Genomic DNA, 26,463 nt, shown 5'->3' on the forward strand with positions numbered 1-26,463 from the left:
GAGGCGCCCTCTGGGGGAGTCCTTCCGAGGGGAGCCACCCCCAGCCCGGCCCGACGGCAGCGGCGGCGCCTCCTTCTCCTCCTCCTCCGGTCTTCTTCGGGGAGCTCACGGCATCAAGCGCCCTCCGGGGTTCCTGCTGGAGCGGCCGGCCGGCTCTTGGAAGCGCCGCGCGCAGCCTTGCAGTTCTCCAGCCCGGCGCTCCGACGGCTCGGCGAGCGGCGCTCGGAGGGAGCGGCGGCTTCTTCGGCTTCGGCGGAGGCAACAGGCAAAGCTTGAAGGGAAAAAGAGATGATCGCAGCGTGACTCCAACTAGTCGCCGGGGAGAGGGAGAGGGAGGGAGAGGGGGGCGCCCATCACCGTTGCCGCCGAAGCTGCCGCTGCCGCCTTAACTCTTTGCGCCTCGCGCGGCAGCCGCCCAGCAACGCAGCAAGGGCCACGCGCGAAAGAAGAGCGCTCTGGAGGGGGGAGGGGGGGCAGGAGGAGAGGGGATTCCCCCTCCCCAGATGGCAGCCGGGAGGAGGGGGAGGGGACAAGGAGGGACGGGGGGAGGATCCCTCCTCCTCCTCCTCCAACCCGTCCCCTCCCCGCTCAATTCAATCCGCAGCCTCGACGGCGCCCATCAGCTTAGAGCGAGTGATCTCGAGGGTGCCCGGTCTGCAGCAGAGCGGGCAGGGGGTTGTCTCAGATGCCAAGCTGCCCAAGGAAAGCAGGGGAGGAGCATGCCTCTTCCCCAACCCAACTGGTGGGCCGTCCTTCTTTCCTCTCCCCCCCCCCCACTTCGCCCCAGCCACCACGCGTGAGAGTTCTGAAAGCCACCTTTTGGGTATCCTATGGAAGTCCCTGCCCGGAGCCTGAACCCCCAGGAGTGGCCGAGGAGGAGAGGAAGAGCGGCTCCTCGTCCCGTCCCACAGGTGAGACTCACCTTTCCACGCACACACTGTGCTCGGGCTGCATCCCCTAGGTTTCCACCCACCTCCACAACCAGAGGGAACCCCCAGGACAGCATTGGCAGGATCCCCTGTCCCATCACCCGACAGGAGTTTGGGGGTCCCACCTCGGTTGGGCTCTCCGATCCCGCTCCTATTGCAAAGCCCTGAGGTCTGGAGGGAATCTCAGATCTAGGCCAATGGGACAAAGATGGGGATACCGCCCCCCCCCAATATCCTAAACGCCCTCTCAGCCCCCGTCTAAACCTCTCCAAGGCATCCTTTGGGTCTCCCCTTATCCCACCTGGATCAATTAACTTGGAGAGAAAGCCCATCTCGTGAGCTTCAAAGACCACCCACCCAAAGTCCAGATCCCTTCCAAAGATCCCCAGGGGGGATTCCTGGAAAGCTCCCATTTCTTGACCTCTCCTCCCTATGTTGCTCCAGGGTCCCAATCCCTCCCTTTCTCAGACAACTCCCTCGAAAGAATCCCCCTTAAACAAAAACCCCGTGGCTTAGAGATCCTTCTCTCTTTTTCTCCAAAAGGGAGAAATAAGAAATCCATCATCTTCCTTCCTCTCCAGCTCGGAGGAGAATTCCTCCAGCAAAGTAAAGTCTGGGAAGTGCGTGGAAGGCATGCGGATGGGGGTGGCTGGCAGGCGGGCGGGGGGTGGCTGGGAAGGGGTGAGCCAGAGTTCTTCCAGGCAGCCTCTCCCGCCTGCCCACCCCTCCTGAAACGCGGCCGCCCTCCGGTCATCCAGGCCTTGACAGCAGATCTGTCAAGGGAGGCCAGCGGGAGAGGAAGGGAGAAGGTCTGCCCAGCTCTGCTATCAGGGGTGCTTCCTGCTCCCTTCCCTTTCAACCACCGCCAGGCGCCTCTAAACTCCCCCCCCCCCCATTCAGTGGCAGCACCAGGGCGGGGGATTCGGGGGGGGGGAGAGAGAGCACAGAAGGGGCAAAGTATTTTTCTAGGCTGGAGGACTGTGTTCCGCATGCCAACATCTCTGGAAGTATTATTATTATTATTAATAATAATAATAATAATAATAAGCAGCATAGGTCAACCGCAGGAGTCCAGCAACAGAGGTGCAAACTCCTTGTTAGGGGGTGCAAGCCCCTTTGAAACTTGACCCTGCTGCTTTGATCAGGGGTCCCGGGACTTAGGATTCGTGAGTCCACCAACGTAAAGGAAGGGGTTTTTGACGGGGGGGGGGGGGGAGGAGAGAGACATTGACTTGGGAAGAAGTTCCGCCGGAGTCGGTGGTACTTGCATCCGAATACGCATAAGTAGGAGCTGGGTTGCACGTGGAACTCTCCCCTGCCCCACAACAAAACACTCCACCCAGGACCCAGTATTAAAAAGGAAAGGAAAGAAACAACAGCGCCCCTCCAATCGCTTCTCTCTCTGGGGCCCACAGCATTCATGCGCCCCTCCGGGATTCACGCCCCCCTCTAGCATTGCTGCTTCCCTGACTTACCAGCCTTCCTTGCTGGGTGCTTTTTCAGGCTCCTGCAAGCATATATCCAAGGTTTCCGGCTTGCAATCCTCTTTCTTGCTGCAGAGGGGATCCACTTTAGGAGCTCTCCCCCCCTCCCGCCCGCCCCTCTCCTCTTCCTGCCTTCCTTCACGTCTCTGTCCTCATCTTTGCAAAGGTCCCCCAGGAAATCTTTGCAAACAGTACGGGGAAGGGAAGGAGAAAAAATAATAATAATAATAATAATAAAGACCAGCTAAGCTTGGTCCATTGCAAAAAGAAACAAGCCTCCCAGATTGTCTTCTTCACCACACATCACACCACGTACTTCTTAAAATTTTTATTTTATTTTTTAAAAGAGGCTCTGTCAGTCGCTCGCTCGCTCCCACCCCGCCTTGCAAGTCCAAGTTCATTGGTGGGGGAAAGAGATCTAGGAGGGTGGGTTTTTTTTAAAAAAAGAAAGAAAAAAAAGAAAGAAAAAGAAATCCCTTGCCAAAAGAGCGCTTGAAGAATCGATGCGCTGCGCGTTCGATTGGGTGTTCCTGGCTTGCAATAGGGTACGGCAGAGGGAATGGAAGGGAGGGAGGAGGGAAGAGGGGGAGCCAGAGAAAAGAGGATGGACTCTTAACTGCGTTTCAAGTGCTTTATGAACATGGATCAGAAGGTAGAGCCAAGCACCTTCTCGACTGCCAATTGCACCCCCCTCCCCCTTTCTCTTTCTCTCTCTCTCTTCCTCCCCGCTCTCTTTTCTTTGTGTGGCTGAGAGATATTTAATAACAGCTCCCTGCAATGCCCGGGCAAGCGCCTGGAGACCCAGATCCTTTTGCTTAAGCGCAGCAAACATCAGTAGCAAAGAATTTTCCTCTCTTAAAAAAAGAAAAATGATGATGATGCTAACAATTTGTGTGTAATCTCGTGCTTTTTTGAGTGGGGGGGAGAGTGTGATCTCACTTTTTCACAGTAAGGTTTTTTTTATAAAAAAAATTAAGAAACACACTGCAGTCTGTCCTAGTCTTTGAAGATTTTGGGATTCCTCCCAAGACCCTCACTCGGTACAGATGTTTTCAGATGTTGGGTTTTGCTGTGCGGGGGAAGGGATTAAGTACTTTCTCTCTCTTCTTTTTTTGCATTGAAGAGTAGCAGGGGAAGTGAAAAATATGCTGTTGTTGGATGGTTTCCTTTTTTTTTTAACAAAGGGAGGGGTGAGAGAGACGGTCCCTTAGGATGAGACACACACATGCACAAACAGAGAGAGAGCAAAAGTATTTTGCAGTCCTCGGGAAATTGCCACCGCCAGCGTGGGAGAATGTGAATTCTCTTGCCTAGGAGCAGAAGAGGGTGAGTTGTCTTGTCCAGGGTCGCTGGGCTCCATTGCATTGGCGTCGGTTTGCTGTTGCAGGATCCAGGATCTGGACACCGCCAGAGGCGATAAGGGCTTGCTTAGCAAACCCTTAGCCTACCCCTAATAATAATAATAATAATAATAATAATAATAACAACAACAACAATAGAAGAAGAAACATTTCCTCTCTGACTTTGCTGGTGGGTTGGTGGCGGGTTGTTTGTACCAGGAATGAGTGAGTTTTCTATTTTATTTCCGCGCAATCCCGATGCTCCGAGTTCCCTCTGCTTCTCTGGCTTTGCATGCCGTTAGATCCGCCCCAACATCTGTCCATCTCCCCCATTGGCGCATCCATCAGTGTCACCCGGGATGCGCGCGTTGCAACTGCAAGCGCCGGGCAGGCGGAACGGGAGGCTGGGAGATTCCGCACCAATAACTCACGCGCGCGGGGCAACTTAAGCAGGGAAGAAGGGGTCAGCTTGCCTTTGCAGCAATCATGAGCGCAAAGTCTTGAAGCGGCGGCGGAGGGGAGAGCAGAGAGACAGAGACCCAACAAACTCCGGAGAAATGGAGCAGCTTTCCAAAATGCATGCTTGTCAAACCGCGTGAAAGCGCACGGGGTTTGTGTGACCAGCTACAGAGAGCTGCACACGATTCTAAAGGGAAGAATGCGCGGGTGTCCAAAGCAAGGCGTGTGCGCAATTGAGACTGTTATTATTGAGAGTTTTTGCTCAGCGTGAGAATCGCTCGCGGTTATTAGGGTTGTGTGTGGGGGGGGGGTTTCCCCAAAGGAGCAGGGGTACACTAGGCGATATCTGGGTTAGACAAGATGTAACTGAAAGCCATGAGGTCCGGACAGAGATAGAGGCCTGTTTTGCAACCCGAACGGGAGAGATCCTTTAACTTTTTGTACCGAAGCAAAACTTTCCTTTTTCTTCCAGGCCACAGTGCTTTAGAACTAGAAGAACGGCCAGCTAATAGCAGTTTTATTGGCCAGGAAGGGAGGCGGTTTTGCGTGCAAATGAGTAGTAAGTCAAAATTTTAAACCAGGGGGTGGGGAGGGAAAGGACCTCCTTCTGACCTCGCTCCCCGCTCCCGCTCCCGCTCCCGCCCCCGCCACAAATAATGTGGATCCTTCTCTTCATTGGATTCACTTCCCCTTGGGCTGAGTGTCGCATCATGAACCCCTGGTGTGTCTGAAGGACCACAAGAACCCAACACAAACTTGTGACCCCCACCCCAACCAATCTACTCCTCATTGTCTAATCCTGTTCTTCTTGCATCCTGACGATGCCATGGACCACTTTCCTATTAAACAGTGGTCCAGAATTGGATGAATGGAAAGAGACAGAGGAGTTTGGACAGGAAGCGAAGGGCACTACAAGTCGTCTAGCCCTTGCATGTTCCCCCCTACACACACACACACACACACACACACACACATTTCCCCTGCAGCTATTAAATTAGAAAGATCTGCATTTTAGTAAGGCAGGCCCAGTGAAACTGCTTCTTTTTTAATTAGTCAAATACCTGCAAAATGGCATAGAATTTTCAGGGATGGGATATTCCCCGCCCCCTCCAGCCAGGGTGCTAGGTGTAAAGAGAAAAAAAAGAGAGAAAACCTTGATCTTCCTCCCCCACGTATCAGAAACAATATTCGCTTTCTTCTTCTTCTTCTTTTGGTAAAACCAGAGAGCTATAATGTAAGATGGGAGGAGAGGAAGGATTCCCTTTATAATTCACCTCCTTAGTCTTAATTGTTCCGGGGACTCAAACCTGGGAGAGTTTACATCTCTATGGAATGAGTCTTACGGAAGGCGCTGGAGAATTTGGGCTGACAAGTTTGGCTTGTTGGGGGGGGGCGTTTTAAATTTTTTTTGCAAAAAGAGGAGAGTCTCTTAATGGTTCTTATCAGAAACTAAGAACGTAAAATGCAATTGTTTTAATTAAGGTGTTGCCGTTTCGGGATTGGGGGATGAGCGTAGCATTTCAGAAAACTTCGGTAGCTCAGATGGAGAGAGATGGGGGGTGCCACCTTTGCACCGGTCTGAAACTAAGAAGTCTGCTAAACATGGCAGTTTTCAGATAAAACCCCTCTTCTTTCGGGGGGGGGGGGCAACTTGCCCCCGTAGGGAATCACGTCTGCTAGGCTTTACACACCTATCTATAACTGTTTATATTTATTTATATTTTCTTAAAGGAACTTTTGACATTTTTTGCTATGAGAAGTTGTCGTTTTATTAAACAAAGCAGAAAATATCCTACTGGGTTGTAACGCCACAATAAAGTTGACTTCTCAAATACACCCCCCCTTTTTTTTTTTAGATAAAAGAAACTTATTTGTAATGAAAGCTTGATTACCAGTATTCCTAAAACGGTCGTAATAATATTGGGAAGGTTGATGATTTTAGCAGAATTAGAGGAAGGACTTGGCTTCCGAAAAGATCAGATCTTCCAAAGGAATTGCCTCCTTTTTCAGCGGCAGACAATCTGGCAAGGATGATCTATCCTTAGGTATTTGAGGCGTGGGTACCAAACTGGGCATGGCTACGGAGACGCAGATTTGCCACCGCTGCTGGCTGGGACCAGCTTCGTAGTTCCTACATCTTTTCTCTTGCTGGAAGCACAAACAGCCAAACACCTAACCTCCCCAAATCCTTGCACTAACCCGGTCGTTTCGCGTTGAACGTCATTAAGATGGAATCAAAAGTTCACCCAAGAAGTATTGCGTACTTTGTAGGAGTGTTGCTTAGGCCTCGAGTAATAAAACTGGGAGTAAAAAGAGGGGGGAAAGCCCTACATTTGCCGAGGGCTTAAGGGAACTTGAGGATCTGATCCTGCAAAGAGGACAGGTTTGGCCTGTGAGTGGAGAGAGAGAGAGAGAGAGAGTCTGGAGGCTGCAAATCTTTGCAGAAATACATTGCAGAACAACGTCATGAGCAAAGGTAGTCGTGTTGTTATTGAGAAGGCTGCAAGGGGATGATCGTGTGCGTGTGCGTGCGTGGCGGGGGCCGACCTTTTAGACTGGGATCTGATTCCTACCATCTCCCCAAGAAAGTTTGTATTTGTAGTATTAAGAATCAGATACTCATTCTTAGAGAGGCTGTGAACCCTTCTCCCTAATATGTGTGTGTGTGTGTGTGTGTGTGTGTGTGTGTGTGTGTAAGTGTGTGTAAGTGTAAACAGGCAAGGCAGAATGAAATTGGCAAGGTCCAGGGACGTGTGTGTGTTTGTAGCATAAATATATCTTGCCTGTCTATTAAAACAAGCAACTTGGTAATAATTTTCCCCCTCCTGTACCAACATTTTCTTTTGTTCTAAGGTGAAGCAACAACTAGTTCCACCCCCTCCCCCGATTTTAATTGCAAGTTTAATTTTAATTTCTCCCAAGGGAAGGGAAAGAAAATATTGGGTGTGTTTCCCCCCCCCTTCCTTGACGAACAGTAAGGAAGGGAGAAATGAATGTACATAAATATGAGGGATCTGAGGTTTTTGTAGGCTTGGAAAAAAAACACAGCCTCCCATAACTCCTTCTTCACTCCTTCCCAATGACATCCTTCAGTTCTTTTCTTTTTTCTTTTTTTGAAGGGTGGTGGAAATATTGGTGGGGAGGGGAAATAGTTGGAAAAGTAATCATTAATCCTGAAATGTGGGAGGCGGAGCTCTGGGGGAAATTGCCCCAAGTGCTATGAAACAGCAACAATAACAACGTATTTTCTGTTGGAAATTACTTGTGGGTTCCCAGAGCCCTCGGATACAAATTAAAAAGAAAAAGGAAACTAAGTTTGTTCATTTTGGCTAAGAACCTTTTCTCGAATGTAAATTGTTTTGGTAAGCGAATTTGCACGGCAGCAAAGTTTTCTTTTCTGTTTTCCAGCAACTTTGCCCTAACGAACCAGATGTTTTGTCTGCCGAGCCTCTAAAGCGGTGGTGGTTATAACTCCGACAGTTTTTAGGGTTTTAGTTTTTAACAGCCCAGAAATCCAGAGCTTGGAACTTTTAAAAACCGTCTGCAATCAGCATGTGGAGAGGTGTAGGGGGGCGGGGCAAGTCTCAAAAGACTTCCACGTCGGAAATGACCCCCACAAGCCATTGATCTGGAGAGTCTGAGCAATTCTTTAACAACCCCCTTTCCCACCTTCTGCTGGTCTTTGCAAAATAATTGTTGTTGTTTTAACTCCTTTAGGTTTTGCAAACGGGCTCAGCAAGTCCTGCAAGGAGAGGAAAAGTTCGATTTTATGTATCTCATTTATTTATTTATTTATTTATTTATTTATTTATTTTAATTGGGAATGTTGCTTGGATTCAATGACTGTCTTGCCTCTCTGGATTACTGCCATTCCCCGCTTTCTTTAAAAAAAAGGAAGCGATGCTTAAAAGAAACTCAATTTTTCCTTTGTATCAGATCCCATCTCAGATTATTTTTCCTGTCATCCTAGTCGCTGTCTGGAAGGAGCTGTTGCGAGGTGCGTGCGTGCCTGTACTTGAAACACCAAGCGCCTTAACACAAACACCACACACAGGAGAAGCTAAAACTGGCCACAGGCTACAATTGGCCAGAGGCGCTCCTTCTTGAACTAAAGCGCCCAGTAAATCAGTGCAATGGGGGCCGAGTCAGAAGAGCCCCAGATCAAGGGCTGGCCAATGAAAACGGTTTGCAGAGCAAAGGCAGGTATTCGCCAGTTGCCCACGACGCCTCGCCAACTGCGCTCAGGCGCGCCACACACCCCAGCCGGTCTCTGGACTTTTGCGCCCAGTTAAGGGCGGCGGCAACGCCAAGCCTTGACTTCCCTCTGCGTGGGGCTGTTGTGGAAAAGTGGCTCTTGCGCCTTCCCGATTCCCTTTTGCGCCACGGCCGTAAGGGACAACTAGAGAGCATCACGCACGGACACGCAGCCCTCCCAAGAGTCCCAAGGGGATAGATAAGCTTCCTTGGATAAGTTTTCTGCTCTCATCCTGCTGAGGCCACACACACACTATACTGTACATAGGCATACACATGCGCGCGCGCTCACACAAACACACCCTTTCTGGAAGAAGGAAGGGGGGAAAGATGGCTTTTAAGCACCACTTTTCGAGGCCGTCTCCAAACTTTTTCCTAACTGAGGGCATCAAATTGGGGGTTGGGGCAGTGCAGATTTTCCAGGTGGGGAGTTTGCAAAACCTCACCTGCTGCAAACCCTGTTTTAGCTTGTTTTAACTGCAGCTGAAGGTATATATATTTTCTTTTAAATCCACTAAAGCCGACCAGGTTATTCAACCTGGACCGAGCTGCAGGAATTTTGGTTCCTTAAAAAGAAAAATATTGTTTGCGCCCGCTTCCCTCAATTTGTAACTGGGACGTCCTGTTCTGGGTTGATCGCTTCCCAGCCTGAACGCAAACGGAGAGAGCGCTCAGGGTTGTTGTTTTTTTGCAGAAAGCTGGAAGCTGCAGATGGTTCTTCCGCCGGAGAGAGAAGCAGCGAAGAGAAATCTCTGCAGAAGACAATTGCCCATCGCTTGGGAAGAAATAAGTTAACGCCTGGCAGAGCCGCGGTGCGCTCTCGCTGGGCAGCGGGAGGGAGGAGGAAAGACACGGATCCTGCAACGCCACCAGAGGCGACAGCAAATGCTATTTATATTAAGCCATGAGAGATTAGTCAATTTCACACACCCTTAGGAAGTTTTTGCTAGCGGACGCCTTTGCATAAATGGGATTGCTCTTTTCTTTTTCCCTTTTGCTTGCTTTTTTAAAAAGAAGGGCAAGCGCAGCAAGTACCACGAGCAACGTTTTTGGGATCCTGGCTCAGGATATCCAGATCCATCCATGTATTTATTTTTTAAAAAATAATCTATAATATATACTCAATAAAGCTTGATTCGCTTAAAAAAGAAAGCACAAGTCATTTGATTGCATAGCATAAACGGTGTATGAGAAAGAGAGAGACTAAGAATTCGTATTTTCTTTATGTCCACGTCTTTGACACACCCACCCACTCACTCTTTCTAAAAAAAAATTGTGCTGTTTTCAAACGCCTCTGTGTAAAACAATTAAAAAAATTTTTTTGGCACCGATCCACTAAAACGAATAAGTCTCACTTATTTTGGTGAGAGTTACGCATGTGCTTAAGCAGGGCGGAGGCGCTAGCAGTCCCAGACAAGGATGGGTGATTTACAGCAAGACAAATCCTCCCCCGGCCCCACGAGCCTTTTCCCTTTCCTTCGACGCTGGGATGGTTTCGCAAGAGAAACAAGGGGGTTTCTCTTTTGTCTAGGACACAAAAACAGTGTGTGTGTGTGTGGCGCAGGCATTTCTGAATTCCAAGACAGACATCCGTTAGAGCAGGCGTTGGATTCGAAGGAGACCCCCCCCCCTCCCTTGGCACGCGGTGGTGGTGGGGCGCGCCGCTAACTGCGCCTGCCCTTCCATAGCAGGGTCTCCCGGGGTTCCTTAGCAAAAAAGTGGGGCTGTCAACAATTAAAAACATCTTTTGTTGCTCGGTTACTTGTTTTGCTTTTCATTGATGGGAGGATTAAGACGACTTTCCTGGATGTTAACTGTCATGATACCTATCCTTTAAGGAGAAGAGGTGGAGGTGTGTGTGTGTGTGTGACCTGATGCAAGGGAGAAAAGAGCATCGAAAAAGCCTGCAGGATCAGGCCAGTGCCCCATCTAGTCCAGCATCCTGTTCTCACAGTGGCCACCCAGATGCCTGTAGAAAACCCGCAAGCAAGACCCGAGCCCAAGAGCCCAGTGATTTCCAGCAACTGGTATTCAGGAGCATTGCTGCCTCCAACTGTGGAAGCAGAGCATGACCTTAGTGGCTGGCGGCCATTGATAGCCTTACCCCCTTCCACGAATTTGTCCAATCCACTTTTGAAGCCATCCAATTTGGTGGCCATCATCGCTGCCTCCTGCGGGCGCGAGTTCCGTAGTTCAACAACGCGCCGCTGCGCAGTGGAAGGACTTTCTTTTATCCGTCCTGAAAAGAAAGGAGAGGGAGGGCACCGGAGCAAGTTTGCCCTGCAGAGTTGTGAGGGAGAGTGACGCTCGTTTAAACTCTTGCCTTTCACAGCTGTTAAAGGTGAGGGGTTTCCTGCGATCCTGCAACCAAGTTTACGCGCGCTGCGAAGGCACCAGCTCGTCTTTTTTGCAAACTCGTTTTTGCGCGGGGCTTGTCTGCGACCAAGAGCCGCAGCAAATATTTGGGATCCCTTGGCCCCTTTGCAACTGCTGATGCCCAAGCATTAACCTGGGAACTTTTGCAGGAGAAGTGAGCGCGCTCAGTCCCACCCCTGTGTGCTATGGTTCCTTCCCCCAGGAATGCTTATTTCTGATCATGAAGAGGTGCCTGGAGCTAAACCATTTTACCATTTGGGGCGGGGTGGTGGTGGTGGTGCTGCTGCCTAGATGCACATCATCATTAAGAGAGCTATACTAGAAGCATCTCTGCCTGTGCTGTACACACCCATTTCGTTTGTCTCTCAATTGTCTGTGGTTAAAGAGTGTAGTTGAATTTCTTTTGACACCTTGCCAGGGGTAGCAAATGTGTTGCCAGCCAGTTGCTGTTAAACTAAAAGTCCTATCATCCCTGACCATTGTCCATGCTGGCTGTGGCTCATGGGAGTTGTAGTCCAACAGCATCTAGAGGGCATCACAATGACTGCCCCAACGTCCCCCCCAATACCAAGTCTGTTTGCCACAGATTCCCCACTGTGCAGAATACTTCAACATTTTGAAAAACAAACAAACCAGAGCCTATTTTCAGGCTCACCAATGACAGAAAAGCACTTTGTACATGCTTAGAGACATTCCAGTATTACGGCAACCCTTCCAAGGCTCTTGTCCCCAATGCTTCATGCCTAAACGTATTGCTCACCCTTTCCCCACAATGGATGAGTTCTGATTGTAAACTCAACATTTTAATCTGTAGTTAATGAATGAATCAAATCAATGGCTATTAGTGCTTTCAAACTTTAATTGAAGGAGCATCCCATGTACTTTAGTCCAAAGCATCACTTACACTGCCTGTCATTCACTTCGGCTGATCACCATGCCATATGAATTTAAAAAAGGGCCCACTTTATTCGTAAGAAATTACAAATGTCTCGGTTGGGTCTGAAAGCATTAATTGATTAATCAGAATGATGATTTGATGAGTTAATTAACTGCAAATTAAATCATGCTTTCATAGAAATCCTATATGCTGGAGAAAGGGGGCGCGTTTGGCAGTTAACAGGAATGACTGAGTGAACCTGAGCACTTATTCACAATGAAGAAAATATTCTCTCATCTACCAAATGGGTTTTAGCAAACAGGATTTTAGGGAAGAGAAACAGAAATGATTCGCTTCCCAGGATTTTCTGAGTATCTGGATTTAACACAGTTTAGGGGGTGTGTAAGCTGGTTAAATAGCTGCCGTTGCAGTGCAATGAAGGGGGATGACAAGGACTTTTCTGACCCTTTAGCAAAGCTACAGTTTCAAGCGCAGGGGTCAAGCCATGGAAAAGCTGAGACTAAGGTTGCCAACTTTCCCCCCCTGGCAGGGCTCTTCTGCTTTGTATTGCTGCATGACGCCATCAGAATGTCAGCAGGTGAAATATCTCCCAGCATGGGAACACAAAAGTGAATTTCCATATATTATGCAACTGTTAAATACTGCTAAGTGCTGTGCTGACATCTCGAGAAGTTTGATTGCACCATCTCCAGAGCCCCGTTTAAGCTCTAGTATCTTGCATTCATTTATTAATCCAATTCAACTGTAATTTTAGGTAAGCGTTTTGAAGGTGGCACATGGAATTGGGCATGTGTCCCCAGTATTCAATTTTAATCCATACAGGCCTGCCCCACTCTGGAACAGGGAGGAGGCTGCACCAAGGCAGAGTGACATCCTAGACACAGCTGCCCCTACCATTAGGCAGAGTGTAGTGAGTGCCTCAGACGGCTTGTTTTGGATGTCAAGAAGGGACAGCAAAGGTATCTTTGTTAGCGTAAGTGACAATACAACAATAAGAGGTGATTGTGGGATTTTAACTTGGCCCTCCTCAAGTACTACGCACCTTGAATTGGAGGAGGGAGAGGTGTTAGCATTCTTCCTCGGGCAGCAAAATGTATTGGACCTGCCCTGACCATACATGGGGGGGACGGGATGATGACACATTTTGAAGAACACCAATGCCCCGTCTACATGTGCCACAGAATGAGATGGTAGAATTGTTAGCTGAGAAATACTGCTTTGCCTATGGTCACTTATGGAGCTGTAGGATGGGACATTTGAACCAGGCCCTCCTGGTTTAGCATCTTCTGTACAATACCACATTGGCTCTGGTTGAGGGCAATGACTGTTCATAGTAGGTTTAGAAGGAAGCTGATCATGTTTAGATGGAACAGTTTGCAAGAACACTAAACTCAAGCTCCTTGATCATGGGCTTCCAGAAGTGTCTGGAGCCCACTTGTTAAAATAGGATACTGGACGAAATGGACCTTTTGTCAGACTGGGATTATGTCCTTATTCCAGAGGGGCAGCTGTTTTTGTTCCATCAGGCACCAGGGATGGGCAAATCTGTCAATTTCTGTTTCTCCCTCTTTGTCATTTTTCCAGTCTTAAATTCAATTATCCACACTTCTACATCCATTTGAAGTTTGTTTGTTTTTGCTCATGAAGATTCACTAGTGTGTCCTTGTGCATTTTTGCCTAATATGCACATTTTTGCAAAGCAATTACCTCTAATTTTTCCTGTATATTATTTCCACCTATACACATTTCTTAGAACATTGCTTGATCAGAGAATTGCGTTGCAAAATCCAGAACAGTGCAAATTTTGAAGGCCTGCTATGTTTCTTATATCGTCTTATATTGTTTCCAAAAGTGTGAATAAGTTAGACCCACCTTTAAATGCGATGTGAATTGAAATTCTCCTCCATCCCTATCCAATGCAAAATGGTCTTGGGTCGCCTTAAAGACTGACAACATTCCATGTTTGCAGAAGCTTTTGCAGACTTCCATCCAATGATGTGGACTCCAGCCTACAAAAGCCACAAAACAGAGTTCATTAATGGTTAAGTCTTTAAGATGCTGTAGTTTTATGTATTATGCTCCTATTCTCTCTTTAATTTCCGATGATTGTCACTAAGGCTATTATAGTTGCAGCTGTTGTTATTGCACACAATTTCTTTTCTTTCTTTCTTTTTTAGGGTAAAGATTGAATTGTCCCACAAATCCTTTGCGTGGTGTACCAATTGACATTTGTCCCTGCTCGCTCAGGGACAGCTGAAGGATTGGAGCAGTAACCTCGAGAACTTTGGGGAAAGCGTTTCTCTACATATTTTTGTTTGTGCTCATTAGGGTGATAAAAGCAGGACAGGCGGTTTCATTTTCCCCGTTAGTTGTGACTACCGTTCGTGCCATCCAGGTCAAACGCAACGTGGAAAGTAAGAAAATCTGACACCATCATTGATCTGCTCTCCTTGTACTCATGTCATCCCCGTACACTAGAGACAAAGAAATGTGGCTTAAAAATTGCAATTAACCAGCATTGGGGCAGGTGCCTCTCGTTGGCTATTTATTCTTTTCAAACTTCATGTCGTCCTGGAAGCAACACTCATTCATAACATTCATTCATCCTTCCAATAAAAAAAACAAAAAACAAAAACATTGCATGTACAGATTGCATGTGCCTGTTCATATTCTCCTTCTTTTCTTTTTATTGGAAGCGGGGAATTTATGTGTTTAGTGCCTTACGGTTCCTCACAAACTTTGCTTGAGTCTTGAATAAATCTACCCACCTCCCCATTTTAAAAAGCATTAGCTTCCTTTCAAACATTCCTTAACCTTTAGTGTTTTGCAACTTGATGAAAAGGAAAAGGTCGATTTGTTCAGAAGGGATGCGTGTGCTCTGTAATTGTTCCAATAGCTATGGAGTTTTGGCCTCACTCTTTCGGCTTTTGCTTTGCCTTTTAATTTCCACAGGAGCTGTCTCTGCACCCTCCCCTACACACACACACGCACCCCACAATTGTCAAATCAAGACCTGCTCCAGGTGCTTTCATTTAGGTTTACTTCTCAGTGGGTGGTAAATCTGGGACTGGGTTCTGTGCTCCAAGTGTCCCTGATAAGTCACCGTTCCTTGCTTTTTAAATTTTCATTTTTTGCCTTCTGGCGGATGTCTTGCTCAATTTTGAAACTGTGAGCTGTCATTTTTCAGGGTTTTGCTCCCTCCTTAGGGTTCTAAAGGGTAAATCTCTCAGTGGGGAACTGAAGCCCTGAAGCTCAGTGGCAGAGCATACGCTTTGCTGGCAGAAGGCCCCAGGTTCAACTAGGAGAGGACCCTGCCTGAAATCCAGGAATTCTGCTGCCAGTCAGGTTAGGATTAGGGTTCCAGTGCAGTGATGACCCTATCTTGAGTCACAAAAATCCACCACAGGCAGCCGATGCTAGGGGTCAGGGAGGAACAACAAAAGGCTGAGGGACAGAGCTGAGTGGGCCATGTTGCCTGCTGCCACTGCTGAAATAGATGTAATAAATAAGAGATAAATACATTTTACCATCCACCATTTTCTCCAAGGAGATCAAGGTGACATACATGGTTCATCCCTCATCATTCAGCCCCCACAACTGTGGGATGTAAAACACAGGAGCAGTCAAGTACAACATTCCTAGAGTGAACATGTTTACACATGGGGAGGGATGTTTGTCCAGCCAGCAGCTAAACTTCCTGTTTCCTTCTGGACAGGGACAGACTTCCTCTGCATGTGACTAGAGGTCGGTGTGGCCTCACCTGTGCAGGTAATGACAAAAGCACAGGGCAGGGCAGCCATCTCTCTCTCTATGACTACATGCATTGAAGAAGCAAAATCTGTTTAGCCAAAGATGCTCTCTTGGCCTCCAGCCAAGAGAGGACAAAGGGACTGTCTCCTTATGAGATAGTTTCCAGGTGTATGTTACTTTTCTAAGCTAAGTCTGCCTTCTGGGATCTGATTGTGAACAGAATGTGAGTAAACTCTTTTTATATTTTTATAGAAGACTGTGTCGTGTCTTATCTTTTATGAGGGAATAAGGGGAAAATACCAGAACAGATATTATAGAGGCTTTAGCGAGCCTGAGCAAACGCATCCGCTGTGAGTTTAAAAAGGGGAATGTTATGCTGCTATGAACTTGTTTACACAAGTTGGAAAGGCTATAATCAAACAATGTATCCTCTCCTGCATCCTTGAACATGCCCACAACAATAACCCTGTGAGGTAGGTTAGGCTGAGAGGCAGTGACTGGCCCAAGGTCACACCCAGTAGTGAGCTTCATGGCCAAGTAGGGATTTGAACACTGGTCTCCTGGTCCTTGTCCAACACTCTAACCACTATACCACACTGGCTTAGTTGGTATTCCTTGAAATGGTTTGGGAGGCACCATCTTCCTTTTGCCTCAAACTTTCTTGAGCCAGCCCTGTAGCAACAGAAGGTTGCATGCGGAAGGGTATCACATTATTTTTCAAAGGCAATTGCAGGGAAGTCATTGGGTTCTGGGCCACTCATGCAATATGTCACTCCTTAAAGCTACGGGTAACGTGGTAAGATAGGAGAGGACTGTAGCTCAGTGGCTGGACACCTGCTTTGTAGGCAGAAGGGCCTTCTGGTTCAATGGCCAGAAGCTTCTCCAGGGAGGGCTGGCAGAGAACCTTGCAAGAAACAAGGGTTCAGTGTGTGAGAGATCAAGCACTCCTCTTTAGCTACGAGACGTAGGTTACAAACACACCTCTGTGTTTGTCTGCAAAAATGTTGGTGGTGATGCTCCAGTTGGCTAGCGGGAGCTGACAGGACTGGATGCGCCTCCATTAAAAAATGGAAAGACCCAGCACCTGAAGAACTGTATTCCCTCACAAGAAGCTGCCCAGGCTCTGAGAACTTAGGGGGAAGCTCTTTTCTTGATCCTGTTACCCTCACTTGGTAGGGAAGCAGGAGAGAGCCTTCTCAGTGGCTGCTCCCAGGCTTTGGAATTCCCTTCTTAGAAAGATCAAGGTTCCCCCCAACCCTTGTTCTCCTTCCGTTAGTAGATGGAGACTTGTTCCTTTTTTAAAAAAAACAACAACAGTTTGTTTAAAGATTTCCCATAAATTTGATACATGAGATTGATTATATCACCATCTTCCCAATAAAAGACTGTCTTGTTCCAATAGGTTTTTGGAAATTGACTGTTTCTAAGGAAAGGGCTGGCACTGCAATGTTTTTATTGTAATGATCTGGATGTTTTAATAGATCATATCTGTGTGCAGGGCTTTTTTTCCCCAGCCAGAACTCGCCAGAACTCAGTTCCAGCACCTCTCAGGTGGGTGCCATTGCCATTATAAGAGAACAAGGGAGGCATTCATGGTGAGTTCTGGCACATTGTGTGTATGATGCTGATGATGCTGATGATGTTTTAAAATTATTGCTTCCGCCATGTGACCTATGTTTTTAGCTGTTTCTATTTTAGCTGTAAGCTGCCTTGAGTCCTTGTCAGGGAAAAAGGTCGCTGGTAATAATAATAATAATAATAATAATAATATCCATGCAGTTAGAAAACTGGATCTCAGGAAGAAGGGTTATAGTCTAGCCTTCTCTCTTCCACCATTTTTTCTCTATTTGGAGAGAATCTTAGGAGCTAGCAACATGTCTGTCCCTGCCTGCAGTCTCGAATGGTGCAACCCAGACACAGGCTTATTGCCTTAGTGAGAACTAGGTCAAGAAAAACTGGACTGGATTTTTTGTTTTAAATGCTTTCTGGGTTGACATGCTATAGAAGCCCTTTATTAGATGGCTTTTTAAAATGGTGACCTAAGCAAAATGTTTTCTTTTTGTAAAGTTCGGGAACTGGGCAGGTCAATGAGCGCTGTCTTGGAATCATGTTTATTTGCACCTGCCCCGTTGTTGCAGAGATATTGAACTGAAGTAGCAAGGAGATGTTACTTTGCAAGTAGGATATATATAGATATATATTCATTTTCTTATGCATTCCAAATGAAAGCTTAACAAATAGGAACCACAATGATGCTAATAACGTAATAGATCAGGGGCTTTTGGGATGGAAGGCCTATACTGATTTCCATGCACAAAGATTAGCATCAAACAGAATTTTGCAATTGCCTGTGTAAATTCTTTCCTGTAATGATAAGAATGCACCTCGAAGCTGTGGATTTTGATCCCAGATACAGATGTGCACACACATACACACACACACACACACACACACACACACACAACTCTGCATCTCACACAAGGTGTCGTGGATACTTCTGGAAGACAAGCAGCTGCAATAAGAGAGATCAGAAAAGGAGACTTAAATTGATACAATTAATCCCTTGGAAATACAGCAAGACTATCTTTCCTTATTCTTGCACAGTTCAAACATCCAGAGAATATGCTTAATTAAAATTTGGCTATACATTTTTAAAAGATAACAAAAAAAAAAATAAAAGAAATGGGCTAATTATATTGCTCTGCATTCTGCTATGTATTTTTTTTTTTTTTTAATAACACACTTTTCCAGCTTGGTCCAATCCCAGGAGATGTAGTTCCTCATTTATAAGAAGGTCCCTGGTGGGATTTTAAAAGGGGATATCTTATAAAAGGAAAATATATTTTGAAAGTGGTTCCTTGAAAGGATCAGTGGCATCCTGGATGTATCTGTGTCCAAAATGTGCATCTTCCAAACATGCAAATGTTTCTCCTCCAAGGATTTCCCATCTTGTCTTCAAATTGGCGAAGCAGGCGCTGCCGCCTTCAGCTCTTCCTCACAGTTCCCCAACTATCGTAAATAGACGGTTTTGAAAATTTGTTTTATTTAATGAACTGAAAGGTTGAGTCTTCTCCTTTGCGTATTAACTCCCCCTAATATATGATGGTACATATTAATGGTCGTTAACAAGCTAAATGCTCTTTTTCCACAGAAAGCCCACAGGAGAGAGAACGAGGGGGGAAATATCCCCTCATTTGAGATAATTTCACTGAATCGTTGCTGTGTTCTCCCCTCAGGGCAAGGTGAGACGTGTCCTGGAAATATGTTAGAGAGAGGAGAGAGGGCATCCAGGAGTTGAGAGCGAAGATGAGGCAGTCTTCAAAAACTGCTGGCCTGGGAAAATCCAGATTTGGAAGGGAAATCAGTTTGCAGTCCTATTGGTTTGGGGCCATCCCCACAGAAGGCCTTCCTTCCTCCTTGCACCATCTCAAAACCTTCTCCTCTTTTTCTCCTCACTGTTAGGATTCTCCTCAGATCCCTGCTGCCTTTAGAATGGAAGCAGAAGGTGAAAAAAATGGCAGCACTGCTTGGAATCTTAGGCTCCATCTGCACTATACATGTCTTCTTCTAATTCTTCTTTGGCGAGTAAGATTGTCTTCCATAAACACAGTTTTAACAATGAGTCAGTAAGTGACTGTAGAGGCCAATTCTGGATCCACACATCCTTCCACAGTGGGGACATTGGTTAAAGCACAATGAGCCCCCTTTAAACAGACATGGCTCCCCACCCAAAATATTCTGGGAGCTGTAGTTTGTTCAGGGTGCTGACAGTTGTTAGGAGGCCTGTCTTCTCCTCACAGAGCCTCCTGGGAAGAGGGCTAGATAGTTAATCTGTTCTGGGAACTGTTGCTCTGTGAGGGGAATACGGGTTTTCTAACAACTCTCAGCACCCTGAACAGACTACCCTTAATAAACTACCTTTCCCAGCATTCTCTGAGGGAAGCCATAACTGTTTAAATCAGTGGTTTTTAACCAGTGTGCCGTGGACCCTGGGGTGGCTTGGTCAGGGGTGCTGTAGGGAAGGTGTTCAAAAAGGGTGAGAGGCTGCCAGCTCTGCAGGCAAGGGGTGACATAACTGGGCCCCTGGGCCCCACGGGGTGCCTCAGAAAGAATGTAGTTGGTTAGGGGAGCCATGGACTCAAAAAGGTTGAAAACCTCTGCTTTAAAGTGGTCTCATAGTGGTTTAAATCGATGATGCAGATGGGGCCTCAGATTACAGCAGCACACTCCTGCTTTTAAGTGGCTACAAAACCACAATTCCAAGGTGTTAACCGAGCCTTAGACACACAGAACCAGAATTCTACCATCATATTTTAATTTTTTAATAAAAAAAATAGTCAATGAAAACACTTATTGCTCATTCACTGCCCCCAAAGATGACCAAATGTGAATCTGATTGACTTCTGCGGCAATTAAAGGCAGAAGATCTCAATGTATGGGAATACAAACAAATGTCAATAAACTTTTAATGTGCTATTCAACTTTCACAGCTGATTGTTGTTTATTGCTATTATTGTTTTTTTGCCCGAGTAAGACATCCTAAATTAGCCTCAGATTTTTCTTACAGGGAACATTTTGTGGCAACTTCGCAAATTATTTGCTTCCCTTCTTGTAACCATGTTGCCAGTTCTGTCGGGTGTGTAGTATACAGTGAAGACAGCAATTGAAAAGTAAGCTGCCTTTAAAGAGATTTCCCTTTCCATCATCCCTCAGAAACCAGTGAATAAATATCCCTTTCTTTGTAGATTTAGACTCCGCTCCTAAGAGCAGCTTGGCAGTTTGGTTTCACCCAGAAGAAAGGAATCACATCCTCGAGTGTAGCTGATAAGAGCAACAATTTACAAACGCAGGATCTGTTATGCAGAGAAAGCTTTATTGCCGTGACTCCCGCGTTACATCCGCAGCACACAAGGGTTAATCGCTGGATCAGTTTGCAGCTGGTGGGTGCTCCCTGGGGAATCTTAGCAATAGACTCCTCCATGCAGACGGGGTCAGTTTTGCTATCTTCAGGTCAGCAGGTCACGTGATAAAGGAGCTCTGAAACTTCAACTCCTAGGAGACACAAGTGCCAATCCCATTTTGTGGTCTGCTGCTGCAGGGCTCTCCTTGTGGTTTTTGGCTGACTCCATCAAAATGCATGCATAGCCCTGCGGCGTATAATTGGAAAAGAGGGATTTTCAGAGCTGCAGATCAGACTGGGGTTTTCTGTGCTAGCTCATAAGCAGTGGGCTCATAAGCAGTGAATGGTCCCTGGGAGGATTCCTTAAGCTTACCCACACTCTGCTATGTCTCCCTCCATCATTTTCTGTTTCCTCCTTTTAATGGCCCTGTGCTAAACTTTGAGTTGTAGACAATAGGAGAACAGTTCTTTTGACCTAAGGTGAACATAAGGACATAAGAAGAGTCCTGCCAGATCAGGCCAATGGCCCATCTAGCCCAGCATCTTGTTCTCACAGTGGGCAACCAGAGTCCTGTGGAAAACCTGCGAGAAGGGACCCGAGCACAAGAGGCCTCTCCCCTCCTGCGGTTTCAGCAACTGGTGTTCAGAAGCATTGCTGCGTCCAACTGTAGAGACAGAGCTTAACCACTGTGGCTGGTAGTCACTGATCACCTTCTCCTCCATGAATTTGTCTAATCCTTATTTTAAAGCCATCCAAGTTGGTGCACACCACTGCCTCTTAGCTTGTGGGCAGCAACAACAGCAGCATGGTGTTCTCTCTCTCTCTCTCTCTCTCTCTCTCTCTCTCTCTCTCTCCAGTGGTTCCTCAGGTTAAGAACTTAATTCGTTCTGGAGGTCCGTTCTTAACCTGAAACTGTTCTTAACCTGAGGTACCACTTTAGCTAATGGGGCCTCCCGCTGCCACTGCGTGATTTCTGTTCTCATCCTGAAGCAAAGTTCTTAACCCGAGGTAATATTTCTGGGTTAGTGGAGTCTGTAACCTGAAGCATCTGTAACCTGAAGCATCTGTAACCTGAGGAACCACTGTATTTTTATATTTACCACTTTCCTGCCCAGAGCTGGTCCATGACGTTTTGCTCACTGAGGCGACAGATGGAAGGTGACCAGATGAGCAGCTGAATCATACTTCTTCTATGGGCAGATGAATCTTTTTTAAGCACTGGCAATGGCATGGCATCCTCCAGCGCACCTGAGGGCAGCATGCACGGCACCTGCAGTTCTCTCCTCCACCACCTCCCTCCCATTCCCTGCCTCCCATTGTCTGCTCCCGAGGCAGCCTCCTCACTCTGCCTAATGGCAGGGCAAGTCCTGGTCCTGCTTCAGTTGGAGGCTCACAACAAGAGTTTAAAAAACAACAACACAAAGGCACAAACTATTAAAGGGAAAAAAGAAAACAAATAATATAAACCACCTTTAACAGGGAACCCATTCTGAATCCCCGCCAAGTATACAACTGACTTTCTTTATAGTTCCATCTTTCACACCTTCCTCTTTCTTATTTTGTATCATAGGATTATAGATATAGAAGGGATCCAAAAGTCATCTAGTCCAACCCCCTGCAATGCAGGAATCACAGCTAAAGAATCCCTGGCAGCACACACTTTTCTTCTGCTTCCTCTGCACTCTGCCTTCATTTCTCCATGATCCTCAGGCCCAGGTTCCGGCTTCAGTTGGGCATATTGTCCTGTGCTAGGCAGAACACATATAAAGCAAGGTGCTGGTAACTTTCTTTTGAAGCCTGGCTGGGGCCGGCCCTACTGTTAAGTAACGTGAGCTGACTTCCTGGGGCTGCAGATTCTGGGGATCAGGGTGTGGTGGTGAGTTTTTTTGCTATTATAACAGAACAGTCACATTTTGTGCAGGGGTTTAGTTCCAAGGGCTCTGCATCTACATGAAAGCATGTGTACTCAAACTTTCCCCTTGGAAGAAGAAGAAGAGTTTGGATTTGATATCCCGCTTTATCACTACCTGAAGGAGTCTCAAAGCTGCTAACATTCTCCTTTCCCTTCCTCCCCCACAACAGACACTCTGTGAGGTGAGTGGAGCTGAGAGACTTCAGAGAAGTGTGACTAGCCCAAGGTCACCCAGCAGCTGCATGTGGAGGAGAGGAGACGCGAACCCAGTTCACCAGATTACGAGTCTACCGCTCTTAACCACTACACCACACTGGCTCTTGGAACCACCCTATCCTTTTGAAGCCAACATGCAAGGTGGAAACAAGAAAGGTGGAAAACGTATGCATTTAACTGGCTGGGTTTCAACCAACGTATGGTTGAGATTGTTCATCTTAGATGTGCATGATATACTTTTTGTATTTTATTGTTTTCATTTCTTTTGGATTTTATCTGTGTCATTTTAATTTCTGCAAGCCACTTTGAGTCCTGGTCTGGGGGAAAGGTGGGATATAAATAAATGTAGCAGCAGCAATAATAATCGTTAAACAGGCTAGTTGCCATCACCACAACCTATGGCCGTGAATTCTGTCCTCTGTTCTTTCAAAAGGAGTTAGCATATTTATTTACTGATTTCTTTATTTTGCATTCACATCCTGCCTTTCCTCCATCATGGAGTCCAGGCTGAGAACATGTGGTCATCATTCATCCAGACACTGGACAGAATCAGATCTGCTTTGCTTGAGCGAGGTGGTGGCCCCACAGGACTTCAGATTGTGCATACCCTGGGATGAGTATTGCATAATGGGAGTTAAGCAATTGGGATTCGACCCTATCAGTTTTTAAGATGGTATTTATCCAGTGGCATGACAAGAACATTTTTTAAAAACCCAACCAACTCTTTAGTCTGCTAAGCATATGTTCCATCTTCAGAATGGCAAGCACCACCCATGAAACGCAAGTCATCATCGGGGCAAACTGAACTGAGGTTTTGCTGGAATCAAAGCCCCCCAGATGTGAGTCTATGGGGCAGCTTTCCCTATATTTATCATTTCATTGCAAACCATATTTCTGCTTTCACATATCTGTGTCAAAAAATACTTTGAGACACACATATATAAATGATGGTGTGGCAGAAATATTCCTCTAGCCCGGGGTGGCTTGTTTGAGGGGACAGGTTTTGTCCATTTCTCCTTTGCGTTGCTACCCTGCTGCAGGAATGGGGACCTCCTCCTCTCCCCCCGCCCATCTTCAAATCACTGGGGAGAGGGTAATTTAAGCTATACTTGATGTAACCTATACATCACTGTCTTCTGGACCAGCTTTAAAATTAAACTCTGATGTACAAAGTTAAACAAAAATGAGATAAAAATTGGCAGGGGTTGAAGAGGGTCAAAGTAGTCAAAACAGAAGGTGGACCATTCCTCCTTTTGATTTATGTTATTCCATGGGCCAGGAAAAATAAAATAAAATTATGAGTCTCACTGAGACTTTTTTCGCTGAAAATAATGCATTCCTAATTTGCTTTCTATAGACTACCAGGCCTTTGATGTGGAAGATGAACAAATAAAATTATAAAGAAGCAGCAATGAGGTGGAGGTGGGGAGAGAATGGGGGGTGGGGAGTTTATGAATTGTAGCAATTGTTAATAAATAGTTTTAAAATAGCATTTATGCTTTAAATATAATTTAAATGCTGCTTTTTATTGCCCATCAACATTGACGCTGAGAAATTTGCTTGAATTCTTGGCAGCAGGTTTTCAAATATTAGCACTTAAATATTAGCACTTAAATGTGGTGTGCTGAGGAGAATCATTATCTTCTACCTACATCAATATCACACAATATTAATAACTGTCTCTTTCATTAGAACTTCTCATTTTCCACATATTTTGGGCATTTCCTATTGTGAGATCCACAGTGATGCTGCTGGTCAATTGGAACAGGATGGTTCTCTTATTTGACTTAAGGTTTTCATATCCTTTGTCTGCTTCTTTGTTCCCTACCATCTCATCCTTCATATTTACTTCAGTTAATACTTTCATATATGTTCCATGTTTAGCAGGGATAGGGAGCCTGATAACTTCCAGATGTTGTTGGACTACAACTCCCATCAGACCCTGGCATCGTGTACAATGGCCAGGGATGATGGGAGTTGTAGTCCAGCAACATCTAGGGAGTCAAAAAGTTTACTCCCCACCAAAGAATCCTGAGAACTGTATTACCCCTACAGAGCTGAGGTTCCCCAAACTCTTAGCAAACTGCAGTCCCCAGGCATCTTTGGTGGCTGGTGTCCATGTAGCCATCTCCTCAGTATTGAACCTCGGAATATCATTTGTTCCTGGATGCTGGCAGAAATAAATATTTCATGCCTTGCCTGTAATAAAACAAGGTTAAGTTAAATGGCATAGCGAGAGAGAGGTTCTCACCAATGAATGTGCTTTAAAGGAGGAATGCTCTAATTTCTATCACTTTGCTTTCATTACACTGCAAAGCATTACAAGCCAAAGCTGTTTCCTGAATAAACCTTCCGATGGCAGGCTTCTTGAACAAGTTGACTGTTTCTAATGATCAACAGCTGCCTCTGTGGTTTTTTTTTACTTCAGTCTAGTGATTCATGTATTTTGCCCAGAAATGATCAGTGGAACAAATGTTTGCTTAGATATATTACAGAGGAACAACCGGGGGTGGGGGGTCGGCAGGCAGGCAGGGAGGAATAGGAGACAGTTTAATGGAAATGCGTCTTTCAGTTATCTGATAGTTTGACAATTAACCCAAACTAGTCATGGGAAGTAAATTGGAAAGCCCTTTCCAATTTTTTTTTAAATAAATAAAATAAAATAATGCTGCAGTTAACCCAGGAAAGTTCAGCTCCATCTGGGATTTCACTTCCTTCACAAGAGCTTCCAGCAGACACATACAATTTCTAAAGAATCTGTTCAAATCTTGGCCTCTATTAAGGATTTTACATCAGACTTTTGACCGCCCCCTTCCCTTCCCTCTCCTCCCCTCCCCTTCTGAGTTGCCAACTGGCTTCTGAATTTTAGAAAGGGTTTGCTTCAACTAGAAAAGCTGGGTTCTGTCAAGTGACCTGCAACAAAACATTCCAGCATGAGCGCTCCTTTTCAGGAGACTCCATTCCATTCACTATCTCCTCAACTTCCACATGAGCCTGCCTATTCTCTTCCAAAAAGCCTGCTCAGAATGCCCTCATCTTCTGAGGTAGCTTTAGAACAGCGATTCCCAGAGTGGGCAGTATTGCCCCAGTGGGTTGGGGTAGGAGGTATTTCCTAGGATAAGGTTACCAGATTTTATTTTCAAAGAATCTGGGGACCCCCCCTTTTTTTTTGAAAAGAGAAATAAAAGTTATTTGTTAAAAAGTTTTTTGTTTTTTTAAAAAAAAGAATTAATATCTTCTCTTCTGTGGTCTCCTCTGTCACGTAGCCTTCCTCTGGGCCCCGGCCTGCTCTCTTGGCGCGCTAGCTGCCGTGGAGTAGGCTTGGGTCGGGCCTGGGCTCGGCCACATGTTCTTGCCCTCCCGGTGCTCTCCTACCTCTTCTCCTTAGTGGCAGCATCGGCAGCGGAGTGGTAAGATTGGGGCTCCCCTCTTTTTTCTCCTTCCTCTTTTTCTTCCTTCTCCTTTTCTCCTCCTTCTCCCTGTGTTGGCTCCGGGGTTTTCCTGGCCCTGGAGCACTGCTGGGCAGTTGGCCGGGTGCCTGGGTGCTCTCGCTCCCGGCTTGATTTGGGTTGCGTGGAGGGGGGGATCAGCGGTTCCCCCAGTTGACGCGCTGGGCATCCCTGGTTCCCCCTCGGCAGTGGCAGTGGCAGCGGCAGTCTCAGCAGCCTGGAGCCAGCCTGGTAGCGCAGTTGGCTCTGGCTGGCTTTCGGAGCTCCTCGCTGCCATGGCATCTGCCATTTTGCCTTTCCGGAAGTCCCCATATGATGCGTCTTGTGCCGTTGAACCAATCACGCAACATTCATTCCCTACTAATAAATCTACAACACTTAAAATATAGATCTGGGGACATTAAATGAAATCCGGGGACATTCCGGGGATGGATTTTGCCCGGGGACAGATTTGTAAATCTGGGGACTGTCCCTGGGAAACAGGGACATCTGGTA

General features: G+C 46.4%; 2 long non-coding RNA genes across 2 annotated transcripts; both read left to right on the forward strand.

Annotated features, from left to right (window-relative positions):
* The first annotated feature begins 269 nt into the window (after positions 1-269).
* LOC308482457 lies at positions 270-15,850 on the forward strand. The gene is made up of 3 exons (XR_013989274.1): positions 270-911; positions 9,161-10,807; positions 13,918-15,850. It is a non-coding gene; the product is annotated as an uncharacterized lncRNA (long non-coding RNA).
* Positions 15,851-15,905: 55 nt separating this feature from the next.
* Positions 15,906-19,977, forward strand: LOC308482467. The gene is made up of 2 exons (XR_013989290.1): positions 15,906-17,085; positions 18,727-19,977. It is a non-coding gene; the product is annotated as an uncharacterized lncRNA (long non-coding RNA).
* The last annotated feature ends 6,486 nt before the right edge of the window (positions 19,978-26,463 follow it).

The sequence above is a fragment of the Podarcis pityusensis genome (assembly GCF_964106645.2).
Source record: "Podarcis pityusensis genome assembly, chromosome: 8".
NCBI lineage: Eukaryota > Metazoa > Chordata > Lepidosauria > Squamata > Lacertidae > Podarcis > Podarcis pityusensis.